Consider the following 23,776-nt stretch of genomic DNA (forward strand, 5'->3'; position numbering starts at 1 on the left):
TATTTTGCAAATGGACAAAAAAGAGGAAGAGCATTCCATGCAGCAGAAAAAACACAAGTTAAGGACGCAGAGGTGTAATTCAAGTGGTAAGTAAAACTTTGTTTTTCATAGTAACAAGGCAGTATGTTGTTAGTCTGTAGTGTTCAGAATATTTTTTGTTTGTGGAATGGGAATGCAGACTAACAAAATTCAGTTATTCCTCCTTTCTAAATTGCACATTGGTTTACCATTTTTCTATAAACTGCCCAAATGGGAATAGCCCAACATTAACAAACAATAATGTGACAGGTTCTTTCTTTACAGAAGCTATGACTCTTTTAGTTACTATCTGCCTTTAAAACAAGGAAGGAAATCTACTTTCAAAAAAATTTAGTAAATAATGCTGTCAGCTTCGGACCTTCTGGCAATTCAGGCCCCTTAAACCATACGAGATTTCTATCTTGCGAAAACAAATTTCATTTGGCAATCCCACAACAGGTAACAATACAGATACCACGTTTTATCTACATAGAACAGATTAAGTAACTTGTGTAGTTATTTATAAAGCTCCAAGCCATTGTCAAGATAATTAACCCTGAAGGTAGTACATTTTACCAAGTAGTAAAAAGTTAAAAGATGTTCATGATCAAAAAATGTGAATACCTCTTGTATTCAATTCCTTAACTAACTCATTGTGATAGCTGATTTAAAGAGCAGTCAACCACATCAAATTGCACTTTTATTTTAGTGAACCAGGCATGGCTCTTTCAAATATGCTAAATTGAGGTTGCCCCCTTTTTATATCAGCAATATTTTAGGATTTGCATTTATTTCCCCCAAAAAACTCATGCCATGCATCACCTGCAGTAAATGCATACAAGGAAGAGGGAGAGAAGAAAAGATAGAGGAGGGAGAGGAAAAAAGAGTTTATTATGTGCTTACCAAGGGCCAAACAACTAACGAGACTATTATTTACTACGTTGCAAAGAACACTCAGTAAGATTATAAATATGGAATAATTAAACACCACAAAAACAAGTCCTTAAAACAGTTTACAGGTGTTCCAGGTGCTGGTCCCTGCTTTCCCTCTCTAGACATCTCACACTATTTTAACTTAACTCCAAATTTCAGCTTAGACATCGGTACCTTTAGGAAAGCCTTTCTATCAACCCTCACCAACCCCTTTCTCCACCTTACCAATTGATTCTTCCTTACTACACTGTAAGTAGACCCCCCTTATCTGTGGAGGATACTTCCAAGACCCCCAGTGGATGCCTAAAACTGTTGATAGTGCTGAACCCTATATATGCAATGTGTTTTCCCAGACATACATACTTATGATAAAATTAGGCAGTTAGAAATTAACAATAACCAGTAATAAAACAGAACATTATAACCATATACCGTAATTAAAAGTTATGTGAATGTGGGGCGCCTGGGTGGCTCAGTCATTAAGCGTCTGCCTTCGGCTCAGGTCATGATCCCAGGGTCCTGGGATCAAGCCCCACATCGGGCTCCCTGCTCTGCGGGAGGCCTGCTTCTCCCTCTCCCACTCCCCCTGCTCGTGTTCCTTCTCTTGCTGTGTCTCTGTCAAATAAATAAAATCTTTAAAAAAAAAAAAAGTTATGTGAATGTATTCTCTTTCAAAATACCTTACTGTACTGTACTCACCCTTCCTCTTGTGGTGACTTGAGATGGTAAAATGTCTACATGAGATGCAGTGAGATGAATGATGTAGGCATTGTGACGTATCATTAAGCTACTACTGACCTAGGGGCGCCTGGGTGGCTCCAATGGTTAAGTGTCTGACTCTTGATTTCGGCTCAGGTCATGATCTCAGGGTCATGAGATCAAGCCCCTTGTTGGGCTCCACGCTCAGTAGGGAGTCGGTTTGAGTCTCTCTCCCTCTGCCCCTCCCACTGCCTGTGCACTCTCTCTCTCTAAAATAAATAAATAAATCTTAAAAAAAAAAAGCTACTATTGACCTCTGACCATACATCAGGAGGATTATCTCCTTCTGGGCTACAGTAAAAAAGCAAAACCATAGATAAGGGGAACTGCTGTATTATAATCTGTTCTTGTTCATCCCCCTCATCAAAACCTAAGTTTCTTAGGGGCAGGGACCCTAATATGCTCATAGGGGTAATTCTGACACCTACTAGGTCCTTAAATACGTACTGAATAAATGCCTTAAAAAATATAAGGCAGTGTTCAATGGCTCTATACAACTTCAAAAGTTTCTAAGACACTCTGGGTTCCTTTTCTCTCCCTCAACCATCTCCCATACCCCCAAACTCCCTGATCTTTCCACCTAATTAAATTCTACTTACTCTTCTATTCCACTTTTATAAGAATTAATTTTATTAACCATATGTCAATTATTTATTTCCCACTTATGAAATACTCTTTATAATTTAGTATTTTCCAATAAAAAATTTATGAAAATACAGTAAAATACAAAGAATAAGAAATTTCATTCAAAATACCACCATACAGAAGTAACTACTACCAGTGTTTTGATGGATTTTCATCTGGGATTCTTCTTGTTCTTTAATTACATAAGTAATGTATGAATGCTTAATTGTTGTAACCACTGTTATCAGTTTATTCTTCTTTTACAATGAACTTTTATACTATTTACCTATAAAAGTATGCAGTATTATCTTCAGGGTAGCTTGGTTTGTTTCTTAACCCAACTAATATTATAATATACATATTAATTAAAACTCTTTGCTGTGGTCTAAATGTTTGCGTCCTCCCAAAATTCCTATGTTGAAATGCTAAAGCCCAATATGATATTAAGAGGTGGGAACTCTGGGAGGTACTACACTCATCAGGTTGGATTAGTGCTCCTGTAAACGAGATCCCACAGAGCTCCCTAGCCCCTTCCAACATGTGAGGACACAACAAAAAGTCTACAACTGGGAGAGGGCCCTCATGCCATGCTGGCACCCTGATCTCAGACTTCCAGCTTCCAGGACTGTGAGAAATAAAATTCTATTATTTATAAACTATCCAGTCTGGTATTTTGTCATAGTGGCCTAAACAAACTAAGATATCGGCTTTTAAAAATTCAAGAATTTACTTAGAAAATTTTGTCGGAATATACGGATCTCTATTATTGCTACATAATATTCCATAGTACAGAGAGAACAGTTTGTTTAGTTTATTATTTTATTTAGTTTCTTTTTTTTTTTAAGATTTTATTTATGGGATGCCTGGGTGGCTCAGTCGGTTAAGCGGCTGCCTTCGGCCAGGGTCCTGGGATCGAGTCTCACATCGGGCTCCTTGCTCAGCAGGGAGCCTGCTTCTCCCTCTCTCTCCCTCTGCCTGTGTTCTGTCAAATAAATAAAATCCTTAAAAATAAAGATTTTTTTTATTTATTTGACAGATAGAGACACAGCGAGAGGAAACATGCGAGGGAGAGGGAGAAGCAGCTCTCTCTGAGCAGGGAGGCCTGCTTCTCCCTCTCCCACTCCCCCTGCTTGTGTTCCCTCTCTCACTGTCAAATGAATGAATGAAATCTTAAAAAAAAAAAAAAATTTATGCATCAAACCTCAGAGCTCCTAAATATATAAAGCAAACTGAAAGAACTGAAAGGAAAATTGCCACCAACAGATTTCATACTCCACTTTCAAGAATGGATAGAACAATGAGACAGAAGATCAATAAGAAAACAGATGACTTTAATAACACTACAGACTAATTAGAGTTAAAAGACATAGAACACTTCCACCCAACAACAGCAGAATATACCTTCTTCTTTAGTGCACATGGAACATTCTCCAAGACAGACCACAGGTTAGGACACAAGTCTTAACAAACTGAAAAACTGTGAAATCTTACAAAGTTATCTTCTGTTCACAATGGAATGAAATGCAAGGAAAACCAGAAAATCTACAGTTGTGCAGAAATTAAACAACACACTCTTAAACAACCAATCGGTCAAAGAAGAGGTCACAAGGTAAATTAGAAATACCTAGAGACAAACAGAAATGAAAATACAACATATCAAAACTTAGGAAGTACAGCAAAGCAGTGCTAAGAGGAAACACTGCAGCAGTAAATGAGTACTTTAAAAAGAAAGATCTTAAATCAACAACCTAACTGTATACCTGAGGAAACTAGAAAAACTAAATCCAAAGGTGAAAAGAAATATTAATAAAGATTAGAGCAGTAACAGAGAATAGAACAAAAGAAAAAGATCAATGAAAACTAAGAGTTGCTTTAACAGGATCAACAAAGTTAAGAAAACTTTAGCTAGACTATGCGAGAGCACGAGAGCCAGTATGTGGGAGCGTGAACAGGAGAAAACTAAAATCAGAAATGAAAGCAGGGACATTAAAACCAAATCCACAGAATAAAGAGGATTATAAGAGAATACCATGAACAACTGGTAAGCCAACAAAATGGTTAACTTAGGAAAAAAATGCATAAATTCCTAGAAACATATAACATAACCAAGACTGAACTGTAAAGAAATAGAAAATCTTGGGGTACCTGGGTGGCTCAGTCGGTTAAGTGTCTGCCTTCAGCTCAGGTCATAATCCCAGGTTCCTGGGATCAAGCCCCACACTGGGCTCCCTGCTCAGTGGGGAATCTGCTTCTCCCTCTCCCTCTGCCCCTCCACTGTCTCTCGCTTTTTCTCTCTCAAATAAATAAATAAAACCTTAAAAAAAAAAAATAGAAAATCTCAACAGATCAGTAACAGAAAAAGAGAATGAATCATTAATCAAAAAGGTCTCAAGAAAGAAAAGCCCAGGATCAACCAGATGGCATCAATGGAGCATTCCACCAAACCTTAAAGAAAAATTACCATAAATCCCTAAAACTCCTCAAAGAAGTTTAAAAGGAGGGAACACTTTCAAGTTCATTCTATAAGGTCAGAATAATCCTCCCAAAACCAGACAAACACACCACAGAAAAACTACACACCAATATCCCTAATGAATATCAATGTAAAATTCCTCAGCAAAATAATAGCAAAGTGAATTCAACAGCACATTAAAAGGATTATACACGGGTCGCCTGGGTGGCTCAGTTTTTAAGTGTCTGCCTTCTGCTCAGGTCATGATCCCAGGGTCCTGGGATCGAGTCCCACATCGGGCTCCCTGCTCCGTGGGGAGTCTGCTTCTCCCTCTCCCACTCCCCCTGCTTGTGTTTCTGCTCTCACTATGTCTCTCTCTGTCAAATAAATAAATAAAATCTTTAAAAAAAAAAAAAAAAAAAGGATTATACACTATGACCAAGGGGGGTTTATTCTGGGATTGCCAAGATATTTCAACATATGAAAAGTGATTAATGTAATATGCCACAGTAACAGAAAGAAGGAAAAAAATCATATGATCCTCTCAATTGATGCAGGAAAACCATCTGACAAGACTCAAGACACTTTAATGATAAAAACAGTCAAAAACCAGGATTAGAAGGAAACTACGGCAACATAAAAAAAGTCATTAATGGAAAGCCCACAGCTGACATCATACTCAATGGTGAAAGACTGAAAACTTTCTAAGACCAGAAATAAAGCAAGGATGTCTGCTCCTGCCATTTCTATTCAACATAGTACTAGAAGTCCTAGCTAGAGCAATTAAGCAAGAAAAAGAAATAAAAATGAATAAAAGGCACCCAAATTGGAAAGGAGAAAAGTAAAATGATCTCTGTTCACAGATGACATGAATTTATATAGAAAACCCTATTGATTTCACACACAAAGATGTTAACACTAATAAATGAATTCAGGAAAGCTGGAGGACACAAAACCCACACAAAAAAATCAGTTGTGTTTCTGTTAACTAACAATAAATAATCTGAAGCAATTAAGAAAATAATTCCATTTAAAATAGCATCAAAAAGAACAAAATATTTAGGAATAAGCGTAACCAAAAAGAAAGACTTATACACTGGAAACTACAAAACACTGCAGAAGGAAATTTGAAAAGACACAAGTAAAAGGAAAGATATCTTATATTCAAGGATTGGAAGACTTAATATTGTCAAGGTGTCCATACTACTCTAATCAATCTACAGACTCAATGAAGTCCCTACCAGTATCTCTGTGGTGTTTTTTAGCAGAAACAGAAAAATCCACGCTAAAATTCATATGGAATCTCAGAGGATTCTGAATAGCCAAAACAATTTTGAAAAAGAACATAGAGGACTCATATTTCCTGATTTCAAAGCATTTTACAGGGGTACCTGGCTGGTTCAGTCAGGATAGCGTGTGACTCTTGATCTCAGGGTTGTGAGTTCAACTTGAGCCCCACATTGGGTGTAGAGATTACTTAAAAATAAATCTTAAAAACAACAACAACAACACTTTACAAAGCTGCAGTAATCCAAACAGCATGGGACTGGAATAAAGACAAAGAACAGTGGCGCCTGGGTGACTCAATGAGTTAAGCACCTGCCTTTGGCTCAGGTCATGATCCCAGGGTCCTGAGATCAAGTCCCCCATCAGGCTCCTTGCTCAGTGGGGAGCCTGCTTCTCCCTCTGACTGCCGCTCCCCCTGCTTATGTGCATGCACACGCTCTCTCTCTCTCTGACAAATAAATAATCTTAAAAAAAAAAAAAAAAAAAAGATGATCTCAAGATCAACAGGACAAAACAGAGAATACAGAAATAAACCTTCACATATGTGGTCAAATGATTTTTAACACAGGTGCTAAACCCACTCAATGGAATAAGGGACAGTCTCTTCAACAAATGGTGCTGGGAAAACTAGATGGTCACATGCAAGAGAATGAAATTAGACCTGGATCTTATACCATATACAAAATGTAACTCAAAGGACACAAAAAGCAAAAAAAGAGACTAATGGAACTTTATTAAACTTAAAAACAAGCAAAAAGGAAATCTCCAGAATGGGAGAAAATGTTTGCAAATCATGTATTTACTTTTTTTTTTTTTTAAGATTTTTATTTATTTGACAGAGAGAGAGACAGACAGAGAGGGAACACAAGCAGGGGGAATGGGAGAGGGAGAAGCAGGCTTCCAGCAGAGCAGGGAGCCCAAAGCGGAATTTGATCCCAGGACCCGGGAATCATGATCTGAGTCAAAGGCAGATGCTTAAGGACTGAGACACCCAGGCACCCCACAAATCATGTATTTAATAAGGCATTAATGCAGCATATGTAAGAACTGCTACAACTCAACAAAAAGCAACTCTTTAAAAAATGGGCAAAGGAAAATAAATAAATAAATAAATAAATGGGCAAAGGACTGAAATATTTCTCCAAAGATAATATATAAATGGTCAATGAGAATATGAAAAGATGCTCAAAATAACTAATCATCAGAGAAATGCAAATAAAAACCACAATGAGGTTAGAACAGTTACTATCAAAACAACAAAATATTAAGTGTTACTTAGTATGTGGAGAAATTGGAACCTTTGTGCATTGTTGATTGGATCATAAAATAGAACTGCACTATTAGTAAAATAATAGAATATGGTATAGCAACTCCTCAAAAAATTAAAAACAGAAGTACCATATAATTCAGCAATCCTACTTCTGAGTATACACTCAAGCAGGGTCTCAAAGAGATACCTGCACACCTATGTTTATAGTGGCACAATTTAAAATAGCTAAGAGGTGGAAGCAAACCAAATATCCACCAAAAGATGAATGAAAAATAAAAAATGTGGGCGCCTGGGTGGCTCAGTCCTTGGGCGTCTGCATTCGGCTCAGGTCATGATCCCAGGGTCCTGGGATCGAGCCCCACATTGGGCTCCCTGCTCGGCAGGAAGCCTGCTTCTCCCTCTCCCACTCCCCCTGTTTGTGTTCCCTCTCTTGCTGTGTGTTTCTCTCTCAAATAAATAAAATCTAAAAGAAAAAATGTGTTTATAGGGGCACCTGGTGGCTCAGTTGTTGAGCGTCTGCCTTTGGCTCGGATCAAGCCACGCATCGGGCTCCCTACTCGGCAGGAAGCCTGCTTCTCCCTCTCCCACTCCCCCTGCTTGTGTTCCCTCTCTCACTGTGTTTCTCTCTGTCAAATAAATAAACAAAAAACCTTTTTAAAAAAAAATGTGGGGGCGCCTGGGTGGCTCAGTCGTTAAGTGTCTGCCTTCAGCTCAGGTCATGATCCCAGGGTCCTGGGATTGAGCCCCACATCAGGTTCCCTGCTCGGCAGGAAGCCTGCTTCTCCCTCTCCCACTTCCCCTGCTTATATTTCCTCTCTCGCTCTCTCTCTGTCATATAAATAAATAAAATTTTTTAAAAATTAAAAATTTTTAAAAATGTGGTTATAAATCAAAGGAATATTATTCAGTCTTTAAAAAGAAGGATATCCTGTCACATGCTACAAGATAGAGGAATCTTGAGGACTTTATGCTCAGTGAAATAAGCCAGTCAGAAAAACAGTAAAAATGCATGATTCTACTTATATGAGATATCTAATCAAATTCAAAGAAACAAAGTAAAATAGTGGTTACCAGTGGCTGGAGAGAGGAGGGTAAAGGGAGAGTTGTTTAATGGATACAGAGTTTCAGATCTGCAAGGTAAAAAAGTTCTGGAGATCTGTTTGCCAACAATGTGCATATACTTAATACTTTTAAATTGTACACTTAAAGAGAGTTAAATTGTAAATTTTATGTTATGTCTTATTTACCACAAATTTTTTTAAAGTGATACTATATTTCTATTTCCAAGTATGCCCCTTGATTCAGCACTTTTGTTTCCTTAAATTCCTTTCTCCTTTTCTTGCATTTAGGCATGTAAATCAACCAACAGATGTCTTTTTCCAGAAAAATGGGATCTTCTCTAAATAATAGGACATTCTCTCCAGATAGAAATGAAGAGTTTTGACAATAACACATCACTGCAGAGCTTTAAATACCCAGTACCAAAAAAAAAAAAAGACTTATTGTCAAGAATCCTTATAAATGAACAGACAACTACTCCTTTCTGGTTTGTTCTTTATAATACCTCGATATAATCACACGATGTTTAAAAAAAATTCTTTAAAAAAGAATCAGTTTCTTTAGTCTTCATTTACATTTTATAGCTCATAGTTGGCATTTTTAAAGAACAATTACATTAGAAATAACTGCAACACTAAATGAAATAATTATAATTCTGAGGTTTTGTTCTCTCAAGTGGTACCCCATCCAATTGTTTAAATGCCCAGAGCATGTTGAATATGACAGTACCACAGTCAGAGAGACAAAGGAACAACTCTTCCCTCACAGACTAAAGAAACATCTCTAGCAGTAAAAAATGAGAACACTAGTCAAAAGAAAAGACCCAAAGACCACACATATGAATGGCTGGCAAACCAAGGAACAAGAGAAGGTTGTTTAGGATTATTATATCTTTCTATTGAGAGAACCACTTTAGCATTATGAAATGTCATTCTTTATCTTTAGTAATACTTCTTGCCTTAGTAACTAAGTTATCTGATATTAACACAGCTTAATCACCTTTCTTTTGGCTAGTATTTGCATGGTATTATCTTTTCCTGTCTTTTTAGTTCCATCTTGCTATTTATTTTAAATTTATCCCATGAGTTCTTTATTCTTCTTTTCCTGCTTTTCTATTAGTCAACTAGTTTTAATATTCCATTTTATTTCTTCTATTAGTTACACATTTTTGTGTTATTCTTTTAGTGGTTACCCAGAAAATAATAATACACATTCCTAACTTTCTACAGTCTACTTTAACCACATTCCAAACAAGACCTTAACAGCAATTTGACTCCATTAACTCTCCCCCATCCTTTTTGCCATTGTTGTTGTCTATTTTATTTCTACAATGTTTTAAACCTCAGCAGTCATATTATAATTTTAAAGCTCAACTACAAACTAACTTAAGGAAATATAGATGCAAATTATATACAAAGTAAATAAAATTAAGCAATACTATTCCAGCTATCTTGATATTTATTGATATCCTATACAGATATATAGCATGGCAGCCAGGTCTTTAGGTAGTGTGTGTTAGTGTTCATATCCACAAGTGTTTTGTATCAAACTGGTACTCCACAGAACTTAGAACCTCTAGCCTCAGTAGTGTGGAATTTCTAGAACATAAAAGGGACTCTGATAGAGCTCTAGAACCTAGAAGTTACACTAAACGAGGACCTCAACTCTCCCTCTTACATAGCATTAGGCTGTCATTTTATTTCATCCTTTCCTCCTACAGGAATGTTTCCAAGAATGCTACAGAACAAACTTCTAGGAACTCTTAAGTGGCTCAGTTGGTTAAGTGCCTGCCTTTGGTTCAGGTCATGATCCCAGGGTCCTGGGAACAAGTCCTGCATCGGGCTCCTTGCTCAGCGGGGAGCCAGGTTCTCCCTTGGCCTGCAGCTCCCCCTGCTTGTGCTCTGTCTCTCTGACAGACAAATAAAATCTTAAAATAAATAAAAATCTTAAAAAAAAAAAAAAAGAATTTCTACATTGGACAGAAGGGTCTATTAACTAAACTGCTGAAGTCCTTTAACTCTGTTATGCTGAATTACACAAAATTACCATTTTTGTAAGCCCAAACTGCTCAAATATTGGCAATGTTATATGGTCCAAAGTAATACTTAAGTGTAAGACCTAATAAAATCCAGGGTTCAGTTAAACGTAATCAAGATTTCCTTCACCCAACTCAAGATTTGTGAGTTTTAATTTCTAAAATCAAATTTAATTTTTTTTAAGATTTTTTATTTATTTGAGAGAGAGAGAGAGAACACAAGCAGGAGGAGGGACAGAGGGAGAGGGAGAAGCAGACTCCCCGCTGAGCAGGGAGCCCAATACGAGGCTTGATCCCAGGACACTGAGATCATGACTTGAGCTAAAGGCAAACACTTAACTGACTGAGCCACCCAGGTGCCCCTAAAATCAAATTTTAAAAAGACTATTCTGTCTACAACACTCTGGGCCAATGAAGTTCACGTTTAGCTATTCAATAAAGAGAATGTGAGACAGAAGATAACTACAAAGGTGATTTTGCTATAGAAATGCTGTCCAGAGGCACCTGGGTGGCTTATCAACTCCTGATTTCAGCTCAGGTCATGATCTCAGGGTCGTGAGAACAAGTCCCACACCAGGCTCTGTGCTTAACATGGAATCTGTTTGAGATTCTCTCTCTCCCTATCCCTCTCCCTCTGCCCCTCCCCCCTTCGTGCACACTCTCTCTCTAAAATAAACAAATAAATCTTTAAAAGAAAAGAAATGCTGTCCTTTTAGGGGCTAATAGGAAGAAACAAATGGATTGAAGTCTGTCTTTTCTATTTCACAATAGTGGCTCTCTATATTTTTCTTTTTATAGTTTAAATGTGTGCAAACATGTTGAGGAGTTCCTAGAAGTGGATTTATTAGACAAAAGGAATTATGCTTTTTTTTTAATTGAGGTATAATGGACACATATATTAGTTTCAGGTGTACACCATAATGATCCGATATTTGCATATATTACAAAATGATCACAACAGTAAGTCTTAACATCTGCTACCATAAAAATTCTTTTCTTATAAGAACTTTTAATTCTACTCTTACCAACTTTCAGATGTGCAATACAGTATTATTAACTATAGTCACCGCGTTGTACAATACATCCCCATGATTATTTATTTTATAAACGGAAGTTTGTACTTGGGTCCCCTTCACCTACTTTCACCCCCTACCTCAAGGAACCATCCTCTATATCCACGAGCTTGAGCCTTTTTGGTGGGGTTTTCTTTGCTGTTTTTTGTTCTTTAAGATTCTACATACAAGTGAGACCATATAGTATTTGTCTTTCTCTGATTTATTTCACTTAGTATAATGCCCTCAAGGTAGATCCATGTTGGTACAAATGCCAAGATTTCATTATTTTTTATGGCTAATATTCTACATATCATATATATGAAATACACAAACACACACCACATTTTCTTTATCCATTCAGTCACTGGTGGATTGTTTCCATACCTTGACTTTTGTTTATTTCAGAAATGAATGTTTTTGTGATTTCTACTTTGTGGACAAAGACGACTTTAGAGGGCATATCTGTATCGAAATCCCTCAAATTTCTACTCTAATAAAAGCCTCTTTAAAGGGGAATTAATGGAGTAAACATGAAAGATTAAACACATTCACTTTGGCTTTCTACTAAAATTAAATAATAAAATGCACACACACACACCAAGACAGAGAGAACTAGAGAGGACACAGCAGTAGATAAGAGATGTCAATAAAATTTTGGAAGGTGAAAAACAGATGGTCAATAATAAATGACTTAAAACTTCAGTTTTTCTCCGGTCAGGTAAGTGTTCAGCAGAGTAGTAGGTGGTATGAGGAAATCAACAAGAAACAAGCCAACTTATGCTAAAACTACAGAAAGGTCAGGACTTACACAAGTATTAGGGACTCCTTTAAAAGCAAGGGCACAGAGTTGGGCCTGAAAATAGAAGAACTGGTTAAAACTATTTATAATAAGCAGTCGGATCAGCAGATCATTCTCCTACCACACAGGTGATCAGTCCAAAGGTGCACTGAAACAAGGGACCAGAAGGATTCCAGACTGAGAGACTCTAGATGCAGATGAAGGCTGGGGTGAGGTACCATTCTGAGGACAGAAGGATTAAACTGAGAGGCGAGAATTTCAGTCCTCTTCCCAGTCTTCCAGAACACATGCAGCCAGGCTTATTACCACTGCCATCATCCACCCACTCCCAAAGGCAAGAGTTTGAACAATTCCTCTGGAAAAACTGACTGAAGAGGGGCGCCTGGGTGGCTCAGTCGTTAAGCGTCTGCCTTTGGCTCAGGTCATAATCCCAGGGTCCTGGGATCGAGCCCCACATCAGGCTGCCTGCTCGGCTGGGAGCCTGCTTCTCCCTCTCCCACTTCCCCCTGCTTGTGTTCCCTCTCTCGCTGTGTCTCTATCAAATAAATAAAAAATCTTAAAAAAAAAAAAAACTGAAAAAAAGACCTATACACACTGACAATTGGGAGGGGCCTCCAATAAAATGGATCTCTGCCTAATTACTCTATGGTAAAAACCATCAACCTACAAAAGCCTTCACAAAGGATAGCTTCCCAGAGCATTTTAATGCCTCTCTCAAATAAGAAGAGAAAGCCATGGATGACTAGACTTTTGAGAAAAGCCTCTAACAAAGAAATATTTAAGAGAAGGATTGGGAAATAAGTTTTAAGGAAATTTCCCAGAAATTAGAATAAAAGAAAGACACAAAAGAGTACATCAGGAGACTCAATCTGACTAACAAAAGAACACAAACTAAGTACAGAAAAAAATTAAATAATGTAAGTGAACTATGGCTATATGCAATAATATGGATCAACCTCAGGCATGTTATCTTTGCATAAAAAGCAAGTTATACAAGACTACATAAACTATAATACCATTTAATAAAGTCCCCCAAACAAGTACAACTAAGAACAGTTCGCTTAGTGTCACATACATACATAATTAACTACATTTTAAAAACTAAAGTGATGGGGCACCTGGGTGGCTCAGTCGTTAAGCGTCTGCCTTCGGCTCAGATGATAGGGTCCTGAGATCAAACCCCGCATCAGGCTCCCTGCTCAGTGGGAAGCCTGCTTCTCCCTCTCCCACTCCCCCTGCTTGTGTTCCCTCTCTCACTGTGTCTCTGTCAAATAAATAAAATCTTTAAAAAATAAAAATAAAAAATAAAGTGAATGAAATACAAAATTTTGGACAGTAGGAGAATCACATATGGTTCCAAGAGCATGGTGATGGTAATGTTCCCATTCTTAAGTTGTGTGGTCAGTTGATAGGTCATTTGTTTATTATTCTGTATCATCACAGCTTACGTAGTTTTCTTAATATGAATAAAATGTTACATAATAAAATTTTTTTAACAAAATCAGCTTTTCTCCAATCAGATAAGTGCTTGGCAGGTGAGTGAGAGGTGTGGGGAAAATAAATTTTTGGTTTTGATGGAATAACAATTAATATACAATAGTTCTCTAAAACAAATGTTTCAAGATCCAATCTTTGAGTTTTCCAGATTAAAAGGACCCCTAAGTATCCAACCCAACAAATGCCAATAAGACTCACACCAAGGAACAACTTGTAAAACCTCAGGACAATAAAGAGAAGACTTCTGAAAATTCTAGAGAAAAAAACCAGATGCTATCCAGAGGATCAAGAATCAGTATGGCATCAGATTTTTCAAAAGCAATACTAGCAATGAGTAAATAAAAACACAATGCTTAAAAATTGTATGAGGAAATTCTATCCAACATAAAATTCCACACCAAGTCAATGAAGTATTACAGTAAATGAAGTATTAGAGTAAAATAAAGGAATTTTGAAATGGGGCATAATTTTTTTTCTTTGTGGAGCAAGAGGGTGTGCATGGATGTAGCCAAGTGGGAGGGGGCAGAGGGAGAGAGAGAGAATCGTAAGCAAGCTCCACACTCAGTGCAGGCCCCAACATGGGGCTTGATCTCATGACCCTGATATCATGACTTGAGCCAAAATCAAGTGTCATTCACGTAACTGACTGAGCCACCGAGAAGCCCCCAAATGGGCACAATTTCTAAAAAATTACCTCCTATGCATCCTTTTTTGTAAGGCTCTTGGAGAATGTGCTTCATGAAAAGAAAGGAATAAAGCAATAAAGAAGACAACATTAAATCAAAGAAACAGGGAATCTGTTATTTATTAACAGATGAAGGGAGTCCCAGGACAAAAGGTGCACAACAGTCTTTTAAAGTAATCCCTTCAGGGGCGCCTGGGTGGCTCAGTTGTTAAGCGTCTATCTTTGGCTCAGGTCATGATCCCAGGGTCCTGGGATTGAGCCCCACATCGGGCTCCCTGCTCCGCGGGAAGCCTGCTTCTCCCTCTCCCACTCCCCCTGCTTGTGTTCCCTCTCTCGCTGTGTCTCTCTCTGTCAAATAAATAAATAAAATCTTTTAAAAAATAAAGTAATCCATTCAAATTGGAGAAGCGAGGGCAACAAGATGATGAAACTGAGAAGAACACACAATGTTTTTAAAAGTATTCAGAAGATGCGTAGCTCTTTCAGAACTTGGAAATGACCCAATTACAGCTAGAAAGAACAATCAAAATTGAAGCAATTAACTCCAGAGACAACAAAAACTGTATAAAAAGGAAAATGTAATCATATTGTACTTATAAGGTTCAAGCTGTTGGAACAGAGCAGAATTTGCCACCCCATAATGTGTATCTTTGGCATGTGGATGATTCTAGGTTAATTATTTTTAAGAATCAGAGGCTCACAAAGAAACTTTGACCTTCCCCCCAAATGCCTAAAAGAATTGATAGAAGACCTGCTCCAGGAAGGGAGCTATCACCACAGGTAACTTACAGTATAATCTGAACTTGGTGTGGTAGACAGGGAGCAAAGTCTGTTTGTTACAATTCCTCTCTACGCCCCAATGGATCTGTATGATCCAGCAAATATCTGTTTACCAAACATTTATTCTTTTTCTTCTTCCTGTAATTGTCTTCCTTTCCTTTGAAGTCCCAGGCCCCTACCCACTTCTCCTTAGTTCTGGATGGTATATAAGCCTCAACTGCCTGACTTCCTGTGGGCCTCATATTCTTATGGAGCCACCTTATTTAAATAATCAAATATGATTTCTCCTCTTAATCTGTCTTATGTCAATTTAATTCTTATACCAGCCAAAAGAACCTCAAAGGACAGAGGAAAATTTTCCATTCCCCAACAATGTAAAAATATTTACATTGGCCTATGTAAACAGTTTATCAAAATTTAAAATTTATTAAGATGTGGGCAGGAAAGATAAGGGAGCTTAATCATCATCTTCATTGCAGGAAATCAACAGATAGTATCTACAACAGAAACAAATGGCATAAGCATATTATTTAGAAAATATTTAAATAAATTCCTGAAAAACTGTTGCCTGAGAAAGGAAACAGAATATAGAGAGTTCTGATTAGTGGCTTTTTTTTTAATGTTTTAATGATAAACATAAAGGTTAAAATTAATTTTCCTTGGGTTAGATATGGTGAAAAAACATTTGTTTGTGAGAGCCTCTAAGAATCTGAAAAATGGTAGTATATGAGTCTACAGAAACTCCTTCACAAAAAATTTAAGCAAATTTATAAGCAAGTAGAATGTTTTATACTTCTAATTGTGTTGAAAAGCAAAGAGACAACTTTTAAATTTTTGGTTTCACACTTCTCTGAAAGACTAAAGACAAAAATATATATCTGAAACAATATTAATTTTTTTTAAGATTTTATTTATTGGGGCACCTGGGTGGCTCAGTTGGTTAAGCGACTGCCTTCGGCTCAGGTCATTATCCTGGAGTCCCGGGATCGAGTCCCACATCGGACTCCCTGCTCGGCGGGGAGTCTGCTTCTCCCTCTGACCCTCTTCCCATTTGTGCTCTCTCTCTCTCATTCTCTCTCTAATAAATAAATAAAATCTTTAAAAAAAAAAGATTTTATTTATTTATTTGACAGAGAGAGAGAGAGAGAGAGAGAGAGAGAGAACAGCAGAGGGAGAAGCAGGCTTCCCGCTGAGCAGGGAGCCTGATGCAGGACTCCATCCCAGGACCCTGGGATCATGATGAGCCGAAGACAGTCGCTTAACCAACTGAGCCACCCAGGCGCCCCTGAAATAATATTAATTTCTTAGCTTAATTTGTTCCTGCAGCTTATTGTTGGTCTAAGGTCACGATTCAGTCTTCATTTGTCAAAATGCTTTTCAGAGTTTCCAGCTATGATTTCAAAAAAACAGTACCAGGACAATACAGAACTGTGAAGCTACAAACAATGAATGATAAGAGCTAACAGGAAGAAAAATCCCAAGGGTTCTAATCTTTAAGGAGAGAGAGGGTGCCTGAGTGGCTCAGTCGTTAAGCGTCTGCCTTCGGCTCAGATCATGATCCCAGGGTCCTGGGATCGAGCCCCACATCGGGCTCCCTGTTCGGCAGGAGGCCTGCTTCTCCCTCTCCCACTCCCCCTGCTTGTGTTCCTGCTCTCGCTGTCAAGTAAATAAATAAAATCTTAAAAAAAAAAAAAAGGAGAAAGTCTCTACAGAAAAATATAGACTCAAAACATTCAATAATACAAAAAAGAATGGCTTTGACATTTTCAGCATATGATATGTAATAAATATGTAATTTGTAATAAATATTCTTTGGTCTTTGATCTAGTTATTGGCTCATAGCTCCCCAAACTCTTGGAATTTCCTAAGCATTTAAGAGCAAAGGGAGCATCTTTTGTTACAGTATTTGGTCTTTTGTCCTTAGATCCTAAAATAGCTTGGAACATAAAGGAACATATTATTCAAAACAAGCCCCCATTCAACCACACCTGATTTTATGTTAATGCGGTGACTTGAAGAAAGCCGCTAGTTAACCATAGGATGGGAGATGGTTGCCAGGGGAACCAACCATGTAATTAGAGTTGGAACTTTCAGCCCCACCCACCCTCACCTCCAAGGTATTAAGGAGGGACTGCAGATTGTGATCAATTACCACAGGCCAGTGATCTAATCAATCATGTCCATGTAATGAAGCTCCCACAAAAATGCCTTAACTATGGGTTCTGAGAACTTCCAGGGTGGTGAATACATGGAGGTTCTGGGAAGGAGACATACCTAGAAGGCATGGAAGCTCTGCGCCTCTTCCCATATACCTTGCCCTTTGCATCTCTTGGCCATTCTGGAGTTATATCCTTTTATAATAAACCTGTAATCTAGTAAGTAAAATATTTTCCTGAGTTCTGTAAGCCACTCTAGCAAATTAATGGAACCCAAGGGGTGAGTGGTGGGATCATCTGATCTATAGCCAGCTGGTCAAAGCACAGGTGAAAACCTGGATTTGCCAATGGCAGCTGAAGGGGGAGGGGAGGCAGTCTTGTGGGGCTGTGCTCTTACTCTGTGGGATCTGAACCTATCCTCAGGTAAGGTCAGAATTGCATCAAATTGTGGAACACCCAGCTGGTATTGCAGAGAAGTGCTCGGTGTCGGTGGGGAGGAAGCCACACATCTCGTGACCAGAAGTAAAGTGTAGTTGTGTGCTGTAGTAAAGGAGAGACACAGATGAATGTTCTTTCCTTATATAAACATCAATTCCTCTTGCAAAGATTTTTTTTTTGCCAGTTTCAACAGTAGCTAATTCTTTTTTACCTAATTTTTAGGTAAATCCCACTAAAAGGAAAAAAATACTCAGTAAACATAGTCTATATGTGACAAAGTGTGACCCCTCTAAATAAGAAAATTTTTTTATTCAATTGACTTTATTTAGTAAAACACTAGAGTTACAAATCCTTATAATGATGAAAACAAGATAAAAAAAGTCAAGCTTGTCTTAGATGTTGGTACCAATCCACAAATCTCTGCACGTGAATGCAACTAAAAGATAAGGCCATAGGACTAGGAGCAAAAAACAAGGGATATACATCCCAAGGCAGGTAATTTATACTGTGGCCTAAAGTCTCCTGAGCTGTAATCAGATCATAAAATCTTTATTCCCATTCTCACAAAGCTCAACTTCTGACAACAGAAAACAGCCTGAATTCCATCTTTTTGCCAAGAAACTTAAGCAAGATCACCGTATACCTGAAAGCCCTCTGGGGGAACATTTCTAAGAAGAATAAATTAACCTCACAAGTATTTATCTGCTTAAACTTAATTTGATTCTATGTTTGGTGTAACTCATCACAAATTTTGTAAAGACACTGTATGATACCCAAGGAAAATGGAAAATGGAAAGAAGCTTATCAGAGAAATGTTTCCAATCACAAACATCAGTTTCAATAACAAAGTGGGTAAATTGTTTTCAACTGTTTTGCATCTTGTACCAGACAACAGTTCGAAGCAAAAGAAAGCATGGACACTGTTCTTCAACCTTGAAGAATGTATAGTTGTGGCCTGAACAATCTACAATCGTTGAAAACAAGTTCAATGTTGTTGGAAAGCCTCTGGTGAGCTAATACCAGAAAACAATGTTTAAGATATTCTACTGCTACACTATAATAGGTGGTTATTTAGATGTGTATTTGCATAGCCACTTAACATATGAGACTTTTATTAATAAACACAACATATGCTCCCCAAGATTATATTATGTTCTATAACCTATTTCACTAAAGTTCCAGAAAACATTTTCCACAGAACATCCATATGGGGTAGGTTATACGGATCTTCAGTTCCTATGATGTACTACTCCATTATTAAGATTTATAGAAAGAAACACTCAGAAATAAACAGATCAGAATTAGGACTCTCTTTCACTTTTATGGCCTTTCTGTGGTTTTCATATTTTAAAAAGAAAAGTGGTACTTGAGAGGGAAATCTCAACAAATGCAGGATTAGCCATTTAAAAAAATCTCAAGTCACAATTCCAGCATTTGAGACTCTTAGACTCATTGGAACAGAAGGGCTTCTGCCTCTATGTGAACAATGAGAGAGAAGAGGGTGTTTCAGGGGAGAAGAAAACCACCACCACAACCGAGAAACCTAAGTAGGAACTCTGTAGCACAATACTCAAATCAAGTATAGTGAAAAAGCTGCTGTTAAGTTTATTCCTGGCTTATCTTTGCTAACTGGATTTCACAAAACCATCCCCTCACCAAAAAGAAAAAAGAGAAAGGAAGGGGTATATGGATACTAAAGTTTTTGTTTTTATGGTGATACAATTTTGAGCTTAAAAAAGTGAAGCTATTCAATTATACTGCAGAACAAATTATTTTTAATTAAATAGTACTTACATCTTTTAGAGGGAATTTATTTACTAAGTAATCTAAGATATTATACACTTTACAATAACTGTTCACTCTAAACTTGCTTCATGTTCTCTTTCTCCTTGCTTCTCTTTTTATTTGGTATAAAGAAGCAGAGTAAAAGTTTGTCGGTAAGTTCATTGTTGGAATTCCTTACTTATATATTACTCTCCCATATAGTCAAGCTATAGGCTTATAAGAGGCATTAAAACTTTCTCCTATGTGGAGATGGCTTGAGAATCAGAAATCATCAAATTTCTAAAGAAAACAGCAGGAGAAGTTCAGAGCAGAAGGTCTGGATGAAGAAGTGGAACAATTTCCCAGTGTAGTCCTGTTCCAGATCTTCATTCACAGGCTGGCTTTCCTACAGTGTTTCTAATTTAAATGTTCCACCTATGAATTCCTACCTACAGTGACAGAATTTAGGAGTATCAAAGGTTGTTTAGTCCAGCCAGACTCTCAATTGGAGTCACAGATATTTCCTACAACATGCATGATGTGTGGTTCTCCAGCTTTTGCCTGATCTTCCCAATACAGCCTACCTCAAAACTGTACAGTTCTGTTGTAAAATCTGTTCTTATATTGTGGTTAGCATCACAATCCTAAGGTAAATATAAAAGATTTTCATATTATCCAAAAATTCTTTAGAGGAAAATTATTCTTTTAATCTTGATCTAAATATAGGATACATGCACCCCGGTATGTATGCAAGACAATCCAATGGACTGCGGAAAGAAAACATTATAACTTCCATTTATATTACTATCACATCCTTTTATTTTTTAAGTTATATGACGGATGTTATTTATAGGAACAATTATATGTGCACGATTTGTAACACAAAAATATTAGAGATACGCTAAAGGTGAGGGTGAGGAAAATAATTTGGAGGCCAATACTCTAGACAGTTAATGTCCTTTCTTTTATTTATTTTTTTTAAATAGTAGGTCATAGGGAACCTACCTATATGATTATGGATCCAAGGTGGATATTAAATGCTCATCGTCATGATATCATGAACCACGTATAAATAAATATTCATCATGAGAAATTAATGGCACCCAAATAAGCTTTCAAAGTATCAAAATAATAAACAGACTTTCTTGGAAAAGAGTACAGAGCAATGGATTATTCAGCTCTCCAACAAGTCTACCATGCATGTGACAACTGTGTGGACACATACACACATACACACCCACAGAGAAAAAGGAACCTATAAGGATATCTTTCATTATCTCTCCAACCTAAATCAAAAAATTAAACCTAATTTAACTAAATTTATCTACATTTAAAGTCCTAAGCTGGAGTCCTCAGAATACTAACATCGGAAGTGATCCCAAGAAGACACCAAGGTCCATTTTAATTAACGTTTAAAATTATATTGTTGTCCTTGAAATCAGCTTTTCAATTACAATGCTATTTAGAGCATACTCCCAAAATGCTTTAATAGAGTCAAATATAGGAAATACTTTAAGTTATTAAAGAAAATGTTCATGTTGTAAGTAAATTCTAAAAGCAAGGCAAGAGAATAAAGATTGAGTCTTTGGAAAGCTGCCGTATCTAGGATCTTCTACAATCTAGGATCGTAAAAAGGGAAGCACATTTACATTAAATTAGGTTTTCAAGGTACATTTTCAACTTTCTCTTACTTAAAACCAAAACAACCTTCCTAAACAAAGTAAAAATCCTATTATTTACTAACCATAAGAATCTTTGCAAAGTTCAGAATTTAGGCCAACATTCATGAACAGTTAGTTCCATAACCTGGCTGGTAATTAAAAATAAGACTCTGGGATTGCATGAAGAGGTATATGCATCCCTATGCTCACTGAAGCATTATTTACAACAACCAAGATTCATAAGCCACCCAAAGTGTTCATGGATAGATGAATGGATAAAGAAGACATGGTATATATACACAACAGAGTATTAGCCATAAAATAGAATGGAATCTTACCATTTGCACCAACCTGAATAGACGCAGTGGGTATTATGCTAAATGAAATAAATCAAAGAAAGACAAATACCATATGATTTCACTTATATGTGGAATCTAAAAAACAAAATATACAAAACAGAAACTGACTCATTGATACAGGAAACAAACTGCTGGTTACCGGAGGGGGAGGGGAAATAGATGAAGAGGATAAAGAGGTACAAACTTCCAGTTATAAGTAAGTCATGGGGACATAATGTACAGCATAGGGAATATAGGCAATAATATTGTAATAACTCTGTATGATGACAGATGGTAACTACACTTATCACTAGGGATCATTTCATAATGTATGAAAATAGCAAATCACTATAATGTACATCTGAAACTAAAGGATATTGTATGTCAATTATACTTCAATAAAAACAAAAGAATTAGTTCCATAACCTGGTTGGTCATTAAAAATAAGACTTTGGGATTATATTAGTATTAACCAAGAAAATTGTGTTTAAAATACACTGCAGGCTGTTAAGAATCACTAGTATAATACAGAAGAATTAGCATGTTACTTCATCAAACATTACTCTCAGCAATACCAGAGGGTGTCAGCAGAGGGCCTCTAGAAATCATGATACTAAAGCTTCCTAGTAACATCCTTCCCAAGTAAACCAGGAAATGAATTCCCTGCCACTGACATTTGCTAAAATGATTTATGTTCAAATTAAATTGTCAACATCTGATTAAGACTCTAGCTCAGAAATCAAATACGAGAATTTCTCTCCAACTAAAAAATTTCACATCCAAACAAGGAAAGCAATATTCAAATATCAAATACTGCTTTCCCGATTACAACTTGCACTGTAAGATCAAATTTTTCTAACAGCCTCAATGAAAGTGTCAATACTATTTTTAATAAAAAATCTCTGTGAAGTATAAGATCATGTTATCACAAATATGATGGATAAGCAACATTTGCTATCTTACCCTCCCCTAAGAGGAAATAAATGGCTAAGAAGAATTTCTTCCTCTTTGTCCCGTACAGACCTAGACTCCTCCCCCGTCATCACATCTGATTTCCTGAAAACACACTTTATTGCAATCCCAGAGATGACTTTTACCTCAGTAGGCTAAAATTTCTATTACTTTGAGCTGGGAATTACTGTTCTGTTTTGAAGACAAAACCTCTTTGGACTTCAAGTATCACCAAACAGACATTAAAGAAGACATTGTTGGGGTGCCTGGGTGGCTCAGTCGGTTAAGCATCCGACTCTTGATCTCAGCTCAGGTCTTGATTTCAGGGTCATGAGTTCAAGCCCCATGTTGGGCTCCACCATGGGCATGGAGCCTACTTTAAAAAAATTAAAACAAAAACAAAAAGAATTGAGCAATGATTTTAAAACAAAAGTTCCTGAAGATCTAAGTATAATACATTACTAGATTCTTAAACATGCCACAAAACTTTTAATTATTCTGATTTGAACATGTCCATACATTAAATAATACTACAAATATAAGGTAAGGAAAATCAGGTGCTGAAGGTAGGAAAAATTAAGTGACATTTCCCACCTTTAAGATCACAGTAAAAGAAGATATAATTTGAAAGCACCTCACTTTTTTTTTTTAAGATTTTATTTATTTATTTGACAGAGAGAGACAGAGAGAGAGAGGGAACACAAGCAGGGGGAGTGGGAGAGGGAGAATCAGGCTTCCCGCAGAGCAGGCAGCCCGATGTGGGACTCGATCCCACGACCCTGAGATCATGACCTGAGCCGAAGGCAAATGCTTAACCGACTGAGTCACCCAGGCGCCCCAAAAGCATCTCACTCTTAAAAGCAAGTATTTTAGAAACAAGAGGTAAGTTCTTCAGAAAAGTCTTCTTTTCAAACATTCTCAAAACTACTAAGCATCTGTCATGTTTAAGTCACTATCTATAAAAATTTCAATTGTACTGAATTCTATGAATTTCACCAAATGAAAATTAAAGATAAGAAAAATAAGTCAGATTGCAAAAAGGAAAAACAATTTCAAAATGGAGCTGTGTACATTAAAAGAACCAAACAGTACCTTAGAATTAGGAAAGTAATAGCTCAGCTCTAGTTCCTGCTATATACATATCTGGGTATTATGTTCTGTTCTAGACACCATAATTTAAGAGGAATACTGAAGAACTGGAATAATCAAGAGTTG

General features: G+C 37.0%; 1 protein-coding gene across 3 annotated transcripts in view; it reads right to left on the minus strand.

The window, feature by feature from the left end:
- TMCC1 (transmembrane and coiled-coil domain family 1) overlaps positions 1-23,776 on the minus strand; it is a 251,422-nt gene that overhangs the window by 139,886 nt on the left and 87,760 nt on the right. Inside the window, exon 2 of one of the 3 annotated variants that reach the window (XM_027584070.2) lies at positions 12,413-12,513. The exons of the other annotated variants lie outside the window; for them this stretch is intronic. The gene's annotated coding sequence lies outside the window, so the exon portion shown is untranslated. The remainder of the gene's footprint in view (positions 1-12,412; positions 12,514-23,776) is intronic. 3 annotated transcript variants of the gene reach the window in all.

The sequence above is a fragment of the Zalophus californianus genome, chromosome 1 (assembly GCF_009762305.2).
Source record: "Zalophus californianus isolate mZalCal1 chromosome 1, mZalCal1.pri.v2, whole genome shotgun sequence".
In the NCBI taxonomy this organism is placed as follows: domain Eukaryota; kingdom Metazoa; phylum Chordata; class Mammalia; order Carnivora; family Otariidae; genus Zalophus; species Zalophus californianus.